This window comes from Dendrobates tinctorius, unplaced genomic scaffold, assembly GCF_039654945.1.
Source record: "Dendrobates tinctorius isolate UK_male_01 unplaced genomic scaffold, ASM3965494v1 ptg000029l, whole genome shotgun sequence".
Lineage (NCBI taxonomy): Eukaryota > Metazoa > Chordata > Amphibia > Anura > Dendrobatidae > Dendrobates > Dendrobates tinctorius.
The window spans coordinates 22,400,386-22,415,747 of NW_027361697.1; the positions used below are offsets into that span (position 1 = coordinate 22,400,386).

At 41.6% G+C, this 15,362-nt stretch overlaps 1 protein-coding gene across 8 annotated transcripts in view; it reads right to left on the reverse strand.

Annotated features, from left to right (window-relative positions):
• Window positions 1-15,362, reverse strand: part of BRDT (bromodomain testis associated) — a 176,026-nt gene that overhangs the window by 107,516 nt on the left and 53,148 nt on the right. Inside the window, exon 1 of one of the 8 annotated variants that reach the window (XM_073571471.1) lies at window positions 3,217-3,343. The exons of the other annotated variants lie outside the window; for them this stretch is intronic. The gene's annotated coding sequence lies outside the window, so the exon portion shown is untranslated. Of the gene's footprint in view, window positions 1-3,216; window positions 3,344-15,362 lie in introns of those variants that run through there. 8 annotated transcript variants of the gene reach the window in all.

The window sequence follows — 15,362 nt, forward strand, 5'->3', positions numbered from 1 at the left end:
ATTCACTTTTATTCCATTTAGGATTTTTTCTAATCCACCATATGCTTCCAAAGATTTTTTTTAAAAAAAAGCTAATAAGGTGACATTTGTTTTGAATTTTTACAGAGGGGGCATGGTTAATAGACTAATAATGCAGAACAGCCTAAAGACACGCCCCAGAGGATCTGTGAGCCACGCCATCACTCTAAATACCATAAAAACAAGCACTAAATAAAAAGGATCACATCTCTGGGGCCATATGGAAGATTAAAAAATAAATACTCAGGGGAGCATGAGCAATAAAATATGACCCCAAAAAAATGGACACTTTTGACCTGGTGTCAGGTCATCAATAGGCTGTGTGCCCACAAAGAGATTTTAAAGCCGATATTTCCACTCCGTTAACAATGCAGTGTTTTACAGTTACTGCAAAGTGGACGGGATTCATAAAAATCATAAAATACAGAAAATCCACACATAAGAAATGCACATGCGTTTTTCATTCATCTCTGCACTAGAAATGCATCAAAACCACATGTAATCTGCATATGATTATATCAAAGTTTTGTCAAAGCCAAGTGCAAGAAAGTGCTGTCTTCAGATTACATGGCAAAAACCTGCTGTCAGATTCCCTTTAAGGCTTCGTTCACATGTTCTGTTTTTGCAGTGGTTTTTTAATGCAAATTTTCAACTGCGTTTCATAGTGCCAGCAAAGTCTCATGCACGCTCCTTTTTTTGCTGACAGTTTTGACAAAGAGCGGCACTTTTGCAAACTGCAGCATGTCCTTTCTTTCAGTATCTTTCAGCCATTGAAAGCATGAATGGTGTAAAAAACCCAGGTATCAGGTTTTGCTGCATTTTTCGTGCAAAACATGACGACGTTGAATCAGATTAATTTTTTTTATGCACTAAACTTTATCAGCATGCTCAAGAGACAAATGTACCCTCAGAAAAAAAATACACAAAAACTGCTTTTTGTAAGCAGCTTAAAACACATCTTAAAATTTGCTTCTAAAAACGCTGCAAAAACGCAACTTGTGAACATAGCCTTAAAGAGTTTGACACGCTCGGCAACAATATAATATGTTTAGTTTCTAAAGAATTTACAAAAACGTTTACAGAAATAGCCATAAGAATCTGCGTGTTCATTAACATTTCTAGTAGCTTGATGCTTTGAAGAACACAAACATATCTTTCTCATTAACAAGACAAAAATCTGGTATGATAAAAGGTGGGTCTTGCAACCACATGTAATTCATATGCAGATTCATATGGAATCCAATGATTTTGGAGTGTGTATAACTATAGAAGAAGGTATCTTGAATACAGGGAGGTGAAGGACTGGTAAGAAACAATGCAAGGGATATAACCAAATGACAGCTTAATAGCATAATCAATGCCAATTATAGTGTTAAAAAGTAACCATTGTTTACACTTTCATTTATTAATTTAAAATTAGTATACAAAAAAGTAACTTAAGGCTGTGTGCCCACGATGCGATTTTTAAGCGTTTTTGCCACGATTTTCGGCGCGAAAACGTTTAAAAATCATGTACAGAACGCACCCCATGCATTCCTATGGTATTCCGCACATGCTGTACTGATGCTGCGCTTTTTTCCGCGGCGGAATCACATCGCGGAAAAAAATCGCAGCATGATCATTCTTTTGTGCGGAATCGCAAAGAATTGCAGCGATTCCGCACCCATAGGAATGCATGAGAATCGCTTACTTCCCGCATGTGGCTATGCCCACCATGCGGGAAGTTAAGAGTCTCATGTGCGGTTGGTACCCACGGTGTGGAGGAGAGGAGACTGTCCTCCAGGCCCTGGGCACCATACCCCTGTAAAAAAAAAAGAATAAAAAATAAAAAAAAATGGGGTATATTTACCTTCCGACGTCCCGCGCTGCATTCCCGGCCTAAGCGTTCCCAGTAATACCTTGCGGCAAGGTCCTGTGATGACGTGGTCTCGCGAGATCGTTATAGTAACGCGAGACCAACGTCATCACAGGTCTCGCAAGGCAATACTGGGAACACTGAGGCCCGGGATGGCAGCGCGGGACGTCGGATGGTAAATATACCCCGATTTTTTATTTTTTTTATCATTTTTAACATTTTATCTTTTACTATTGAGGCCACATAGGCGGCCTCAATAGTAAAAAGCTGCTCACACTTGTCAAACACTATGTTTGACGAGTGTGACCAATCTGTCAATCACTTTCCAAGCGATGCTTCAAATCGCTTGGAATGTGCTTGAGAAAATCGCGGCAAAATCGTGAACAGAATCGCTGTAAAATCGCGGTGAGATCGCGCGGGGAAAAAAACTGCGTGATTTCTGGGAAGGAGTCCGGTTTTCAGTGTGCGTTTTAACACGCAACGTGGGCACATAGCCTTAAAATATTTCTTATCAGAGAAATCTGCTTCTTTCACCACCTGAACTGATCATTTTCAACATTCTCTGTACACTGGTAAAGTATGGGAAAACAGATTTTCCCAACACGGAGACAAAGGACGGTTGGTGCTCTTAAAAATCTATGGAACTTACAGCAAAATATATGTCTGCCTCTAGCTCATTTCTCTTCCTTCCATCTCCGTAGAACTTTCAAAGCACCAGCTGTCATGTACCTTAGTGATGTGAACAACGGTCTTCAGTGAATGCATATTTTACCCATGAATTAAAAGTGAAAAATCAGTCCAGGAGAAGAAAGGAAACAGATGATTTCTCTGAGAAGATATATTACACAGTTGCTAATTTTCATGTGTACTATTAAGTTATGAAATAAAAATGAAACAAACAAAACAACGGATTGTGCTTAGTAACCTACACACACTGTCAGGTCGGCACCGTTATGCTGACTACATTGATACCTTGGTTGATGAAATCTGTCTTGTGGTTGTTGTTGAATCTTTATTTGTAGTTTTCAGTTAATGATATGCTAGTGTTCCGGGACGGCCTGTGTGGAGGGGGGATCTTTATGTGGTGCTTGGTTTACATATTCATCTGTATGACAGGTGTGAGGTAGCGCTGTCATTTACTTAGGGGATTCTCGCTTGCAGCGAACAAAAAACCATCAACCATAACACAGTCCTTTCGGTTTATTAATCCTCATAAACCAGGACAGCAACAGAAAGTCCACTTAACAGCACAATCAGCATAGCGTCCATGTTAGCAATGTCCTATAGTCACATAAGCTGTGCAGTATTCAATGTGCAGGGTTCCTAGCCCCAAGTTATCTCACCCACGTCAGGGTCTCCACATGGTTCCTTTATTCAGGCAGCAGACGTCCATATCCCTCCAGCGAACTCTCAAGCTCTGGCAGCCATTACACACACAGCCACACACAGGCTGTTAGCCAGGAGACAGTCCTGCGCACAGGACCTTCCGCTCTGGACCAACCAGGTCCCTGCATTCACCACATGTGACCTACCCTGGCCACATTATATGGTCTATAGCCACACCCACCGGATCACATGACTATGACCTCATCACAGGTCCTTCACACCCTCACATAGTCTTTTACTACAGGCGTTTTCAGACACACTCCTGGGTGGGTTTGTAGGTAACTGGCCCACCCAACTCCCAAGTTACCTAGAGACTTCTCCCTTATACCTTGAAATAACACCTCAGCAATATCATTGATGATCAATACGCATAACTAAGTCTCCATCTCAAAGCCACCCCCTTTGAGATACACAACCATCCTTCCGGATTCTGCCACTCATCCTCTCCCTTGGAACCTCCACACAGCGCCCCCTAGCAGACATAGTGGTTACTACACCACACAGGTCACTGATCCCTCACTGACCTGATACTGTATGTCCTATTGTTTGGAAAAAAAATTAAATTAAATTCATCATGCAGGCGGCCGCAACTGCGCAGGATCGGATCTATAATATCTATATATTTATTTTATTTAGTGATTGAAAAAAAAGTCTTCAAAATGGCGCCAGCAAAGTAGCATAGTTCGGAACGCAATAGATGCTACTGCGCAGGCGCCACCGTCATTTTGCTAGAGGAAAAAAAAAAAAATTGTCTCCACCAAGATGGCGCTGTCCGCGCCTGCACAGTAGCATCCATTGCATTCCGAATTATGCTACTTTGCAGGTGTGGCTTGGCGCCATTTTGAGGAAGATATCACTAACTAAACTATATCACTAAATAAAATGAATATATGGATATTATAGATCCGATCATGCTACAGCGCGGATGCCGGCATGATGAATGTCATTTTATTTTTATTTTTTTCCCAAACAATAAGATATACAGTATGTAAAATAGGTGGCAGATCAGTGAGGAATCAAAGGCCTGTCAGAAGCCATCAGTATGAATAACTAAGCAGAGTACCACATATAGCCCCATCCACAAACATCCCCCCCCACAGGCCGCCCCTGTTAGGCTAAGTTCACACTTGTGTTTGGATAGAGTGCGCAAGGCTGCGTACTACCTCCCTTAAGCGCCGCCTACTTACATTTCTTCCCTTAAGCTCCGCCTACTTCCGCATGTGTCCTGCGTACCTATCTAACATTGGGTATGCAGGGACATGCGTTGTATGTGGATGCGTCCGCATGCGTCGTTTTGACGTGCCCGCCGACCGCACAGAAATGCAATATGTAAGATAGGTACGCAGGACACATGCGGAACTAGGAGAAGCTTAAAGGAAGTCGTGCATAAGTAGGCGGAGCTTAAGGGAGGAAGTATGCAGCCCTACGCACTCTACCAAACGCAAGTGTGAAACCGGCCTTAATGAGAATCTCATTAACTGAAAACTACAAATAGAGATTAAACAACAACCACAAGACAGATTTCATCAACCCAGGTATCATTTTAATCAGTAGAACGGTGCCAACCTGATATTGTGTGTAGGTTACTCAGCACAATTCTGCCAACAGGTTCCCTTTAAGCTGTAAGACCGCACATACCATATATACCAAATCATTGGGAATAACTTTTGCAAACAGGACCTCAACTTCCAGAAAAGGTCACAAGTGGCAGGGTCTTCAGAGAACAAATCAAACCTATGCAATTCTACACATCATAATAAATTGCAAGCCAAAAGATACTATAGCAAGAGGCTGCATGGTCGAGTCTCCAGAAGAGAGCTATTACTGCGCAAATGCCACAAAGTATCTCGCCTACAATACACAAAACAGCACAGACAAGCCTCAAAACTTCTGGAACAAGGTAATTTGGAGTGATGAGACCAAAAATTGAACTTTTTGGTCACAACCATAAACGTTACATTTGGAGAGAGGGCAACAAGGCCTATGATGAAAGGAACACCATTCCTACTGTAAAGCACAGAGGTGGATCGCTGATGTTCTGGGGAAGTGTGAGCTCCAAAAGGCACAGGAAACTTGGTCAAAGTTGAAGGAAAGATGAATGCAGCACGTTATCAGCAAATACTGGAGGCAAATTTGCAATAATCAGCCCCGAAGCTGCGCATAGGATGCACATGGATGTTTCAACATGACAACAATCCAAAACACAAGGCCAAGTCGACCTCTCATTGACTACAGCAGAACAAAGTGAAGGTTCTGGAGTGGCCATCTCAGGCTCTTGACCTCAATATCATTGCGCCACTCTGGTGAGATCTCAAGCGTGCAGTTCATGCTAGACAGCCTAGGAATTTACAGGAACTGGAGGCTTTTTGCCAAGAAGAGTGGGCAGCTTTACCATCTGAGAAAATAAAGAGCCTCATCCACAACTACCACAAAAGGCTTCAAGCTTGTCATTGATCTTAGAGGGGGCAATACACGGTATTAAGAAATGGTGTATGTGAACTTTGATCAGAGTCATTTGGATGTTTTGGGTTGTCATTATGATAAAAAAGAGAAGACATGGTAATTTGACAATAAATGGCTTCACCCAACCACTAACCATGAGTGGAGAACAATTTTGGGTGTTATCATTCATATTCTCTGAAAAACGGCCAAGAAAGCAAATTCTGCCTGGGAATGTAAACTTTTGAGCACAACTGTACATCATGTGCTAAGTAATAACATAAAAAAATTCCATCTGTCACTAAGTATCTGTTTGACTAAGAGAAAAGTTGGCTAGAATAAGCACACAAAAGGAATTATTTTATAAAAAGTTAATTGCAATTTTTAATATACAAAGGGTATCTCAAACAAAAATGAACATAAAATAAAATACCTCCAATATGAAGGGCTCTAGTGGCTAGGAATCCCATTAAACAAACATTGCAAGAAAATGTAAAACTGCAAGGCACAGAAAAGACCAGCATGTCCTGCACTACATTACCAACGGAGTACTTCAATCTATACGTAATAGTAAATCAAATGCTTGTGCTTGTCCAGAAAAAAATGTGGCAGTCAAGATTCAAAATGTTATGTAGAATGTTCCCAACAAAAGCTTCACCTTACCGGTAATAAAAAAAAAAAAACAATTCCCACTCAGGTCTGTCATCTTCAGTGGAGAAAAGGGACTTATGGTAGCATAAAGGCTCTGGAGAAGAGGTATGGCTCCTCACATCCCAAAAGAAATTCAGCGAATTCTGTACTCTCAAATCCAAATGCCCCCTTCCCTTCTGAGCCTCAGTGTGCCAAACTACATGTTTGGCAGGGGTATAATTTCCAAAATTGGGTGACGTGAAGGGGGATTCTGCTATTCTAGCACTTGGGGGCTCTGTATATGGAGTCCACAAACTATTCTAGGAAAATCAGAACACCAAGAGGCAAATAGCCCTCTGTCCCTTCCCAGTCTCAATGCGAGGCTAAGCAGTATTGTATAGCCACATATGGGATATTTCCACGTTCAGCAAAAAAATGTGGGACAAATTTTGGTGCTATTTTTACCCATTTCCCGGTTGGAAAATGTAATATTCTGAGGCTAAAACAATTTTTTTGTGGTAAAAATTTAATTGTTTTTTCTTCACTGCTGGTATAAAATTCGATGACACACCCATGGTGTCAATATGATCAATTAATTCATCTAGCGCTGCAGTGAAGAGGTGTAAAATGGGGTTACTTATGGGGGAGGGGAGTGTCTGGCACCTCAGGGGCTCTTCCAGTGGGTCATGGCACCCACAAACCACAACAGTAAAATCTGTACTATATGACGCTCCTTTCCTTTTTGAGATTTGCACTGTGCTTGAAAAGTAGTTCCAGATTACATGTATGGTATTGGTGCAATCAGGAGAAATTGTAAAACTGAGAGGTTCTAATTAAAGTAGCATTTTGGGAGTAAAATCTTATTTTTTCTTCACCTCCCAATGGTATAAATTTATGTGAGGTTCTACCATATAAACATCTGTGAAACACCTGGGGGTTCAAGGTGCTCATCATACATCTAGATATATTTCTTGAAGGATCTAGTTTCCGAAATGGGGTCACTTTTGGGGGGTTTCCACTGTTTAGGCACATCTGGGGCTCTCCAAATGCGACATGGCACCCGCTAATGATTCCAGCCAAATTTGCGCTCCAAAAGTCAATTGACGCTCCTTCCCTTCCAAGCCCTGCCGTGCACCCAAACATTAGTTTTCCCCCACTATGGGGTATCGGCGTAATCAAGAGAAATTGCAGGAGATGAGTGGAGATCCCAGCCCTGTGTGTGCAGATTTTTTGCACAGGCTGAAATCGGGAGACTGTACTAAGTGGGAGGAGGAGCCAAGCAGACAGAGAATCTGGTTCCAGACCATGCTGGGCTAAAGAAGTTAATGCTGCGTGTATGCCTGAGTACACTGAGACACAGACAGTACGTTACAGCAAAATACACTTTATTTAAAATAGAACATGCAGACCAGGAGATTTGAAGCAGCGTATTTCTGATTCAGGGCACAGGTCCCGAATCAAAGTACATAGCAGTGCCCCTGGTGTACACTGTGCGCTGCACTGCCGGACTGCTCTGCTACCCCAACCCCGGCGCAGAGCTCCCCCTACAGGCACTAGTTGTGAGTCGATGGCGTGCGTGCCCACAGGGAGAGATCTGTATGCCCTCTCTGGCACGCGTGCCATAAGTTTGCCCCCACTGGTGAAGGTTTTGGATTGAATGACAGCTTGCCAGAGCATGCTTCCTGAAGACACAATTACTCTGTCTCAGGTAGTGGAATTCAGCAATAGAGCAGGGGCTGACACCTTTGCTAGTGAAGTACTGTGATCTGCATTTCACAAGCAAAGGGGTTTGGTAATCTAATCTGTGTGGAAGGATATTACTTTAGAATACTGGCATGGATACCTGAAAAGTACCGAAATTTGCATAACACACAATGGGGTGCATGTTATCAGAGTAAAAGAAGGAGGAAGGAGTTTGGGTGGAGAATGGAGGCGGCATGACAAGTGCTGGATTTTAGACCACTGCAATGATGTACAATACAACATAATATTGTGGTACCATGTTAGCCAGGGGGGGAAAAAAAAAAAAATAAAATCGATGTAAATATTTATGTCCGAAAAAAAATGAGAAAAGTATTCAAGGAGTGATATCTTTATTGGCTAACCAGATGTATACGGTCGTGTCTAGAAAATGAATTTGGGACTTTGAAAAGTTGAGGGTGAGCTTGTTGGTTGGGTGGAACTTGTTGAAGTTTTTGTGGAAGGTAAGCAGATCCTCCTTTGAGCCTGTCCAGATTAGTAGGTCATCAATGTAGCGGAAGTATGCTAGAGGTTTGATAGTGCAGGATGCCAAAAAGTCTTGTTCTAGTTTGGCCATAAACCGTTTAGCATACTGTGGTGACATTTTGCTTCCCATTCCTAGGCCTATCTCTAGCAAGCATTACCTCATGTGCTTGTGTAATTCCTATTTAAATGTTGCCATCGCTTCAGTAATTCACTTGTAATATTAGCCTGATGAAGGGGCCTTTTGAGACCTGAAAGCTTGCAAACATAATTTCTCTGGTTAGCCAATAAAGGTATCACTGCTTGAATACTTTTCTCATTTTTTGGGGGGGACATAAGTATTTACATAGACCACTGCAATGCAATAGAACACAGTAAGTTTGCGAACAGGAAGGATTGATGTAAACATCAGAGCTGCAGCTGACAGACTCCAAGTGATGCTATCTGCATGATAAAAGGTATATATAAAATATATAAAGTATAATAAGGGTATGGATGCATTTACTGGCACATAATAGCTAGATAAAATTAATAAAAAATGAAATGCATTAGGGTACTAGATAACTTTCTTAACGTACAAAGTGGCTCAGTCCTTAAGAGGGTAAAAAAAACTAAATTATTAACATCACAAGCAGAACTTTAGTCTGCTCTTCATTGGTGACCAGGACTAAAGGTACCGTCACACTTAGCGATGCACCAGCGATCCCGACAACGATATGATGCGGTCAGGATCGCTGGTGCATCGCTAAGTGGTCGCTAGTGAGCTGCCCCACAGGCAGATCTCACCAGCGACATAGCAGCGGTCGGGGGTCGCTACTTACCTGTCAGACGAGGCGATGAAGACGTCATCCTGCCCGGCTCCACGCGTCGCTCGTCTCCACAGCAGGAAGCGCCCGACGAGAAACGACCCAGGCCGTTCTCACGCGATAATCAGCGGGGGAGCCGGTCGGAGGTAAGTATCACACATAGCGATATCGCTGCTGCGTCACAAAACCAGTGACGTTATAGTGATATTGCTAGCAATATCGCTTAGTGTGACGGGGCCTTAAAACTGGTCTGTCCTCAAGACAGTTGGTGATCTCAGCAACTGGCCCCTAATCAATCACTGTTTTACCATGTTCTATCAACAAGTTATAAAAACCCTCCAGTTAGACACTCCACGAATGGTCATGAGAAAATCTGATTTACAAAAAAAAAACAAAACACCTACTCCATAAACAATAGCCATGTCAAGCTACATCACATCTAAAGTCATCTTTTGCGCCATGCAGCATTTACTGAGCAGTGTCAGAGTACAGGTACCGTATCGAACGTCTTCATTTCTCTGCACTGTATTTTCCACTGATTCAGTCTGTCACGCAGAGAACATATGAAAAACAGATGTGAATGAGTCTTACAGCTCTTCAATGAAAGCCAACAAAGTGAATTACGTTATTAAATTTTCTGCAGTCAGGTAGCAATAAAATAAACTGTGACTGAAAGAGTCTGGTATATGAATGACTCCATACATAGCGTTATGTTGATTAGTCGAGTTTGGAAAAGCAAATGTTCTAAGGGAAATGTAGTCTTGAGACACGTCAAGTATGCTCCATCCTCTACCGCTTTTTGCGCAGGACAGGAGCATCTGGGGAATGCTCTCTGCACTTTATCCCAGGCCTGCATCTTTTATACAAAGATGCAATGTCAGGGTGCACAAACAAAGGTTGACGAATTTACCTCCACTAATAAAAACTTCTATCACTATGACATGTCAAAACAAAAACGTCTTCCGAAAGGGCAGTCAGGCTGTAATGTGGAGCAAATTGGAATAGTGAACAGAAATATTACAGAAATAGGGACAGAAATATTTTTAAAGAGGGAATCTACCTGAAGTCATATCTGGATAAGTCTTTTTCTAACACATCAACAACTAAAATTAGGACTTTGATTTTAACCTCTTAGCGACAGAGCCAGTTTGCAGCTTAATGACCGGGCCAATTTTTACAATTCTGACCACTGTCCCTAATGAGGTTATAACTCTGGAACGCTTTAATGGATCCCGCTGATTCTAAGACTGTTTTTTCGTGACATATTGTACTTCATGATAGTGGTAAAATTTCTTCGATAAGTCTTGTGTATATTTATGAAAAAAACAGAAATATGGCGAAAATTTAGAAAATTTTGCAATTTTAAAACTTTAAATTTTTATGCCCTTAAATCAGAGAGATGTGTCAAACAAATTTATTAATAAATAACATTTCCCACATGTCTACTTTACATCAGCACAATTTTGGAAGCAAATTTTTTTTTGTTAGGAAGTTATAAGGGTTAAAAGTTGACCAGCGATTTCTCATTTTTACAACAAAATTTACAAAACCATTTTTTTTTAGGGACCACATCATATTTAAAGTCATTTTGAGGGGTGTACATGACAGAAAATACCCAAAAGTGTCACCATTCTAAACACTAGACCCCTCAAGGTGCTCAAAACCACATTCAAGAAGTTTATTAACCCTTTAAGTGCTTCACAGGAACTAAAGCAATGTGGAAGGAAAAAATTAACATTTAACTATCTTTTGCAAAAAATTTACTTCAGAACCAATTTTTTTTTTTTTTTTAAATTCTTTATTTTCAAATTTAAACCACACCAAAAGACACAACACCATTTTACAAGTACAATTGGCGAAGTATTGTTTAGGAGTCGGTCCAAGGTGAAAGGGAGGGAAAAGGGGGGAGGGAAAAGTGAGTGGGGAAAGGGAAAAAGAAAGAAGGGAAGGGTAAAGAGGGATACATAATATTGAACAATAACGATAACATCAACAAAAAGTAGTCGTCGGCATGAACACTAGCAGTTGATGGGTGTATTTATGAAAATAGAGTAGATGGGCTGTTCTGTAAGCAACCGTGTAACCAGCTACCCTAGTATAAAAGGCCATCAGGTCCAAGTAAGACTTCATGTGGTATTAGATTTCTCACCCAGAGGATCATCCCCCAGATATCCAGCCCACGGGGCCCAGGTCGACACATAAGATTTATGTTTAAAGATCTCCCAGCTAGACAGATCCTCCAGGCGAGAAATCTGATTTATCTTAACATGCCACTCCTCCAATGTGGGGGGGGCAGCATCTTTCCAGTGTACAGCTATCAGCTGTTTTGCAGGGCTTAGCATCAGTGGGAGTAGACCATGCTTCTTTGGTAAGAAATCCTTTGACGGGCACGAAAGGAGAACCTCCGTAGCCCCGAGACTAGACTTTATTAGTTGCAATTTCTTAAGAACTAGCTCAACACCGTCCCAAAAATGTCTCAGTTTGGGACAATCCCAGAATATGTGTGTGTGATGTCCTCCAGAGTTGAGGCATCTCCAACAAGCATCATTATCAGCAAGACCCATCTGAAAGAGCTTCGCTGGTGTCCAATGCCACCTGGTCAATATTTTATAAGAATTTTCCTGCAAAAGTACACACCTAGAGAATCCCCGTGCACTAGACAGCAGTCTAGATACTTGTTTCTCTGTGAACGTAGTGTTAAGTTCCATTTCCCAGGAGTAAATAAATGAGGGCTTAAAATGTACTCCCGGAGAGATCAGGTGTGAGTAAATACGAGATAAGATTTTTAGCCGTGGAGGCGGAAGTTTGACCATAATATCTAGCCAGGACCAATTGGATTTGGTCGGGAATTTCTTCCTAAACTGCAGAAGCGTACGTCGAATGTGTTGGCTCTGAAGAAAATTAGTTGGTTGAATCATTGCACTTGCTGGCCAAACTCCTCCCTGTAATATTTTATTACCATAAAAGCTATTCAGTGTATCTCTAGGGAGGGTAGACCATAGATTATAAGGATCTTGAAAATCAAAATCTATTAGATAAGGTATTGAGCCAATCGGCGTTAACGTCGAGGGAAAAGTGTCCTCCGGTAGTTCCCCCAACATCAATCTTTTGATACGTAATGTAGTAGAAGTTATCTCGTCTAGTCTAAGAGCGACCGGTGGTTTAGCCCTAGTCCAGAGATAAGGCAAACCCCTCGGGCCCAGTAAAGCCAGGTCAACACAAGATCCCTCCCCACCTTCAGCGCAAGACACCACCTTTAACCATCTGCTAAGGTGGATTGCTTTATAATATAAAAGGGGGTCTGGGACTCCCAATCCACCAGAGGAGACTGGATAAGTAAGAAGCCTATAAGGCAACCTAGCCGGTTTAGATTTCCAGATAAATTTTCCTATTAGTGACTTTAATGACCCGAAAAAGGTCAGGGGTATCTGAATCGGTACCATATTCATGGCATACAAAATAATAGGCATGATGTATGCCTTAAACACATTGATGCGACCCATCCAGGATAAAGTGGGTAGGTTATATTTATGCATCAGGTTGGTAACTTTTTTCATTAAGGGGATGAAATTACTTTGAAATAGGTTAGTGGGGTCCCTAGTTATGAATATTCCTAAATATTTAATAGAGCTGTTAGCCCAAGAGAAGGGAGTCTGTGTACGAATAGTGGAAAGTTGAGAATGAGGGAGAGTAATATTCAATGCTTCAGATTTGGTTAGATTAATTTTAAAATTGGAAAGGGAGCCAAACTGTTGAAAAATTTGGAGGATGATCGGGAATGCCTGAGACGGGTTGGATATGAGGAAAAGCAGATCGTCTGCGAAAGCTAGTGTTTTAAGTGTCCCCGGACCCGACAACCCCTCTATGCGTTGTTCTTGTCTGATGCTTTGTATCAAAGTTTCTATGACTAAAATGAACAAGGATGGGGACAGAGGGCATCCCTGCCTAGTCCCGTTGTGAATCTCAAAACTGTTTGATAGGGTGCCATTTATCCTGACCCTGGCCGTCGGTTGAGAGTAGAGAGAGAGAACTGCTGTTATATATTGAGGAGGGAAGCCAAATTTAATCAATATCTGTTCCATAAATCTACAGCACACTCTGTCAAAAGCCTTCTCGGCATCCGTTGACAAAAGTACCAAGGGGACCCGCCGGGACTTGGCAAACATTCTAGACTGTATGGCCCTAGTGGAGTTATCTTTCCCTTCCCTACCCCTCACAAAGCCCGCTTGATCCTCATGAATTAATTTGGGTAAAAAGTTGTTTATTCTGCCCGCTAGTATTTTAGCCCACAGTTTTATGTCAGCATTAAGCAATGAGATTGGTCTGTAGCTGGTGCACAAACTGGGATCCTTACCCTCCTTCGGGAGAACCGCAATATATGCCTCCAGGGATTGCTTAGGGGGAAGCTGGCCCTTCAAATAAGAATTAAACAAGGTCACCAAATGGGGTAAGAATGATTTTATGAACTTTTTATAGTATATAATGGGGAGTCCATCCGGGCCTGGGGCCTTTCCATTTGGAATGGTGGAGAGGGTGTCCAAAATTTCCTTAGGGGTAACCGGAGCAGTTAATAAAGCTTGGGCCTTCCGGGGTTATTTTAGGTAGATTTAGTGGAATCAGGAACTCTTTGATTTTTTCTATAGCTGTTATTGGGTCTTGCATGCTATCTGGTATGCTTAAATTATATAAACTGTCATAAAAGGATCTAAACTCCTCGGCAATGTCAGCGGTCTCGAAAATTGAAGAGCCATCCAGAGCTTTGAGTTGCCTAATAAACGTCTTGTCCTGCTGCTTTTTAAGCAGTGAAGACATAAGCTTACTACTTTTATTGCCGTGGAGATAGAACCTCTGTTTGCATCTCATATAGGTTTTGGCCGATTGGATATTTAAAAGATTTTTTAGCGAATTCCTTAGGTCCGTCAGTTCAGTTTGTATCTTATTTACTTGAGATCTCTTGTGCAATCTTTCCAAGGAATTAATTTGGTGCAAAATAGACACAACCTGTTTTGTTCTTTTTTTGAGATGGGAACTCAAAGCTATAAATTCTCCCCTCATTACCGCTTTATGTGATTCCCACACCACAGGTATAGGCGGGCCAGAGTGTAAATTTGTCTGAAAAAAGAATTTGAGCGTGCCAGTCAGTTTCGTAATGTGGGAATCTGAATCTAATAATGTCTCATTAAGTGACCATGACTTGGCTGGCCGCGGAAGGGTTACTATACCTATGTCAAGGAAAATAGGAGCATGGTCCGATAGAGAGATAGTGTCTATAATCGCATTTTTAACTAATGAGAGATTAGTTGTTTGTGTCAATAGATAATCAATTCTATGATAGCTACCACACGGATGGGAATAAAAAGTGTAGTCTCTACCCGAAGGAAAGAGTGTCCTCCAGGGGTCTATCAAGTGTAGTTCTTGGAAAGAAAGGTGTAATTTTCTCAGTGCCCTTTGAGAAAGGGTCGACTTGCCCGTGGAAGTATCCAGGGATGGATTGAGTGATACGTTAAAATCTCCCCCCATCAGCAACAAATCCTCAGTAAATAGTTTTAAGGTATTCATTGTTTTGCACAGCCATCCAATCTGATTCCTGTTTGGGGCGTATAGGTTACATAGAGTAACTTTAGTATTGGCAATAAGGCCCTTTAGCATAATATACCTTCCTTCGGAATCTGAGAGGCAATCATGCAAGACAAAAGGAACATACTTTTTAAAAGCAATACTCACTCCTCTAGACGCCGACCCACCCGTACTATGATACCAGGTCTGGTAACGGGATCTAGACATATCCGGTACTCTCCCCACTTTAAAATGTGTCTCCTGTAGGAAGACCACACTAGCCTTTTTTGTATGTAGAAGGTTCAATACCTGACTTCTCTTACACGGGGAGCGAAAGCCTTTTACATTGTATGAAGCCACTACTATAGTGGCAACATTTTCCTTATCACCCATAGTAAAATAGATGGAGCAAAAGAAAAAATAAATGATAAAGTGCCCTATGCCGACGG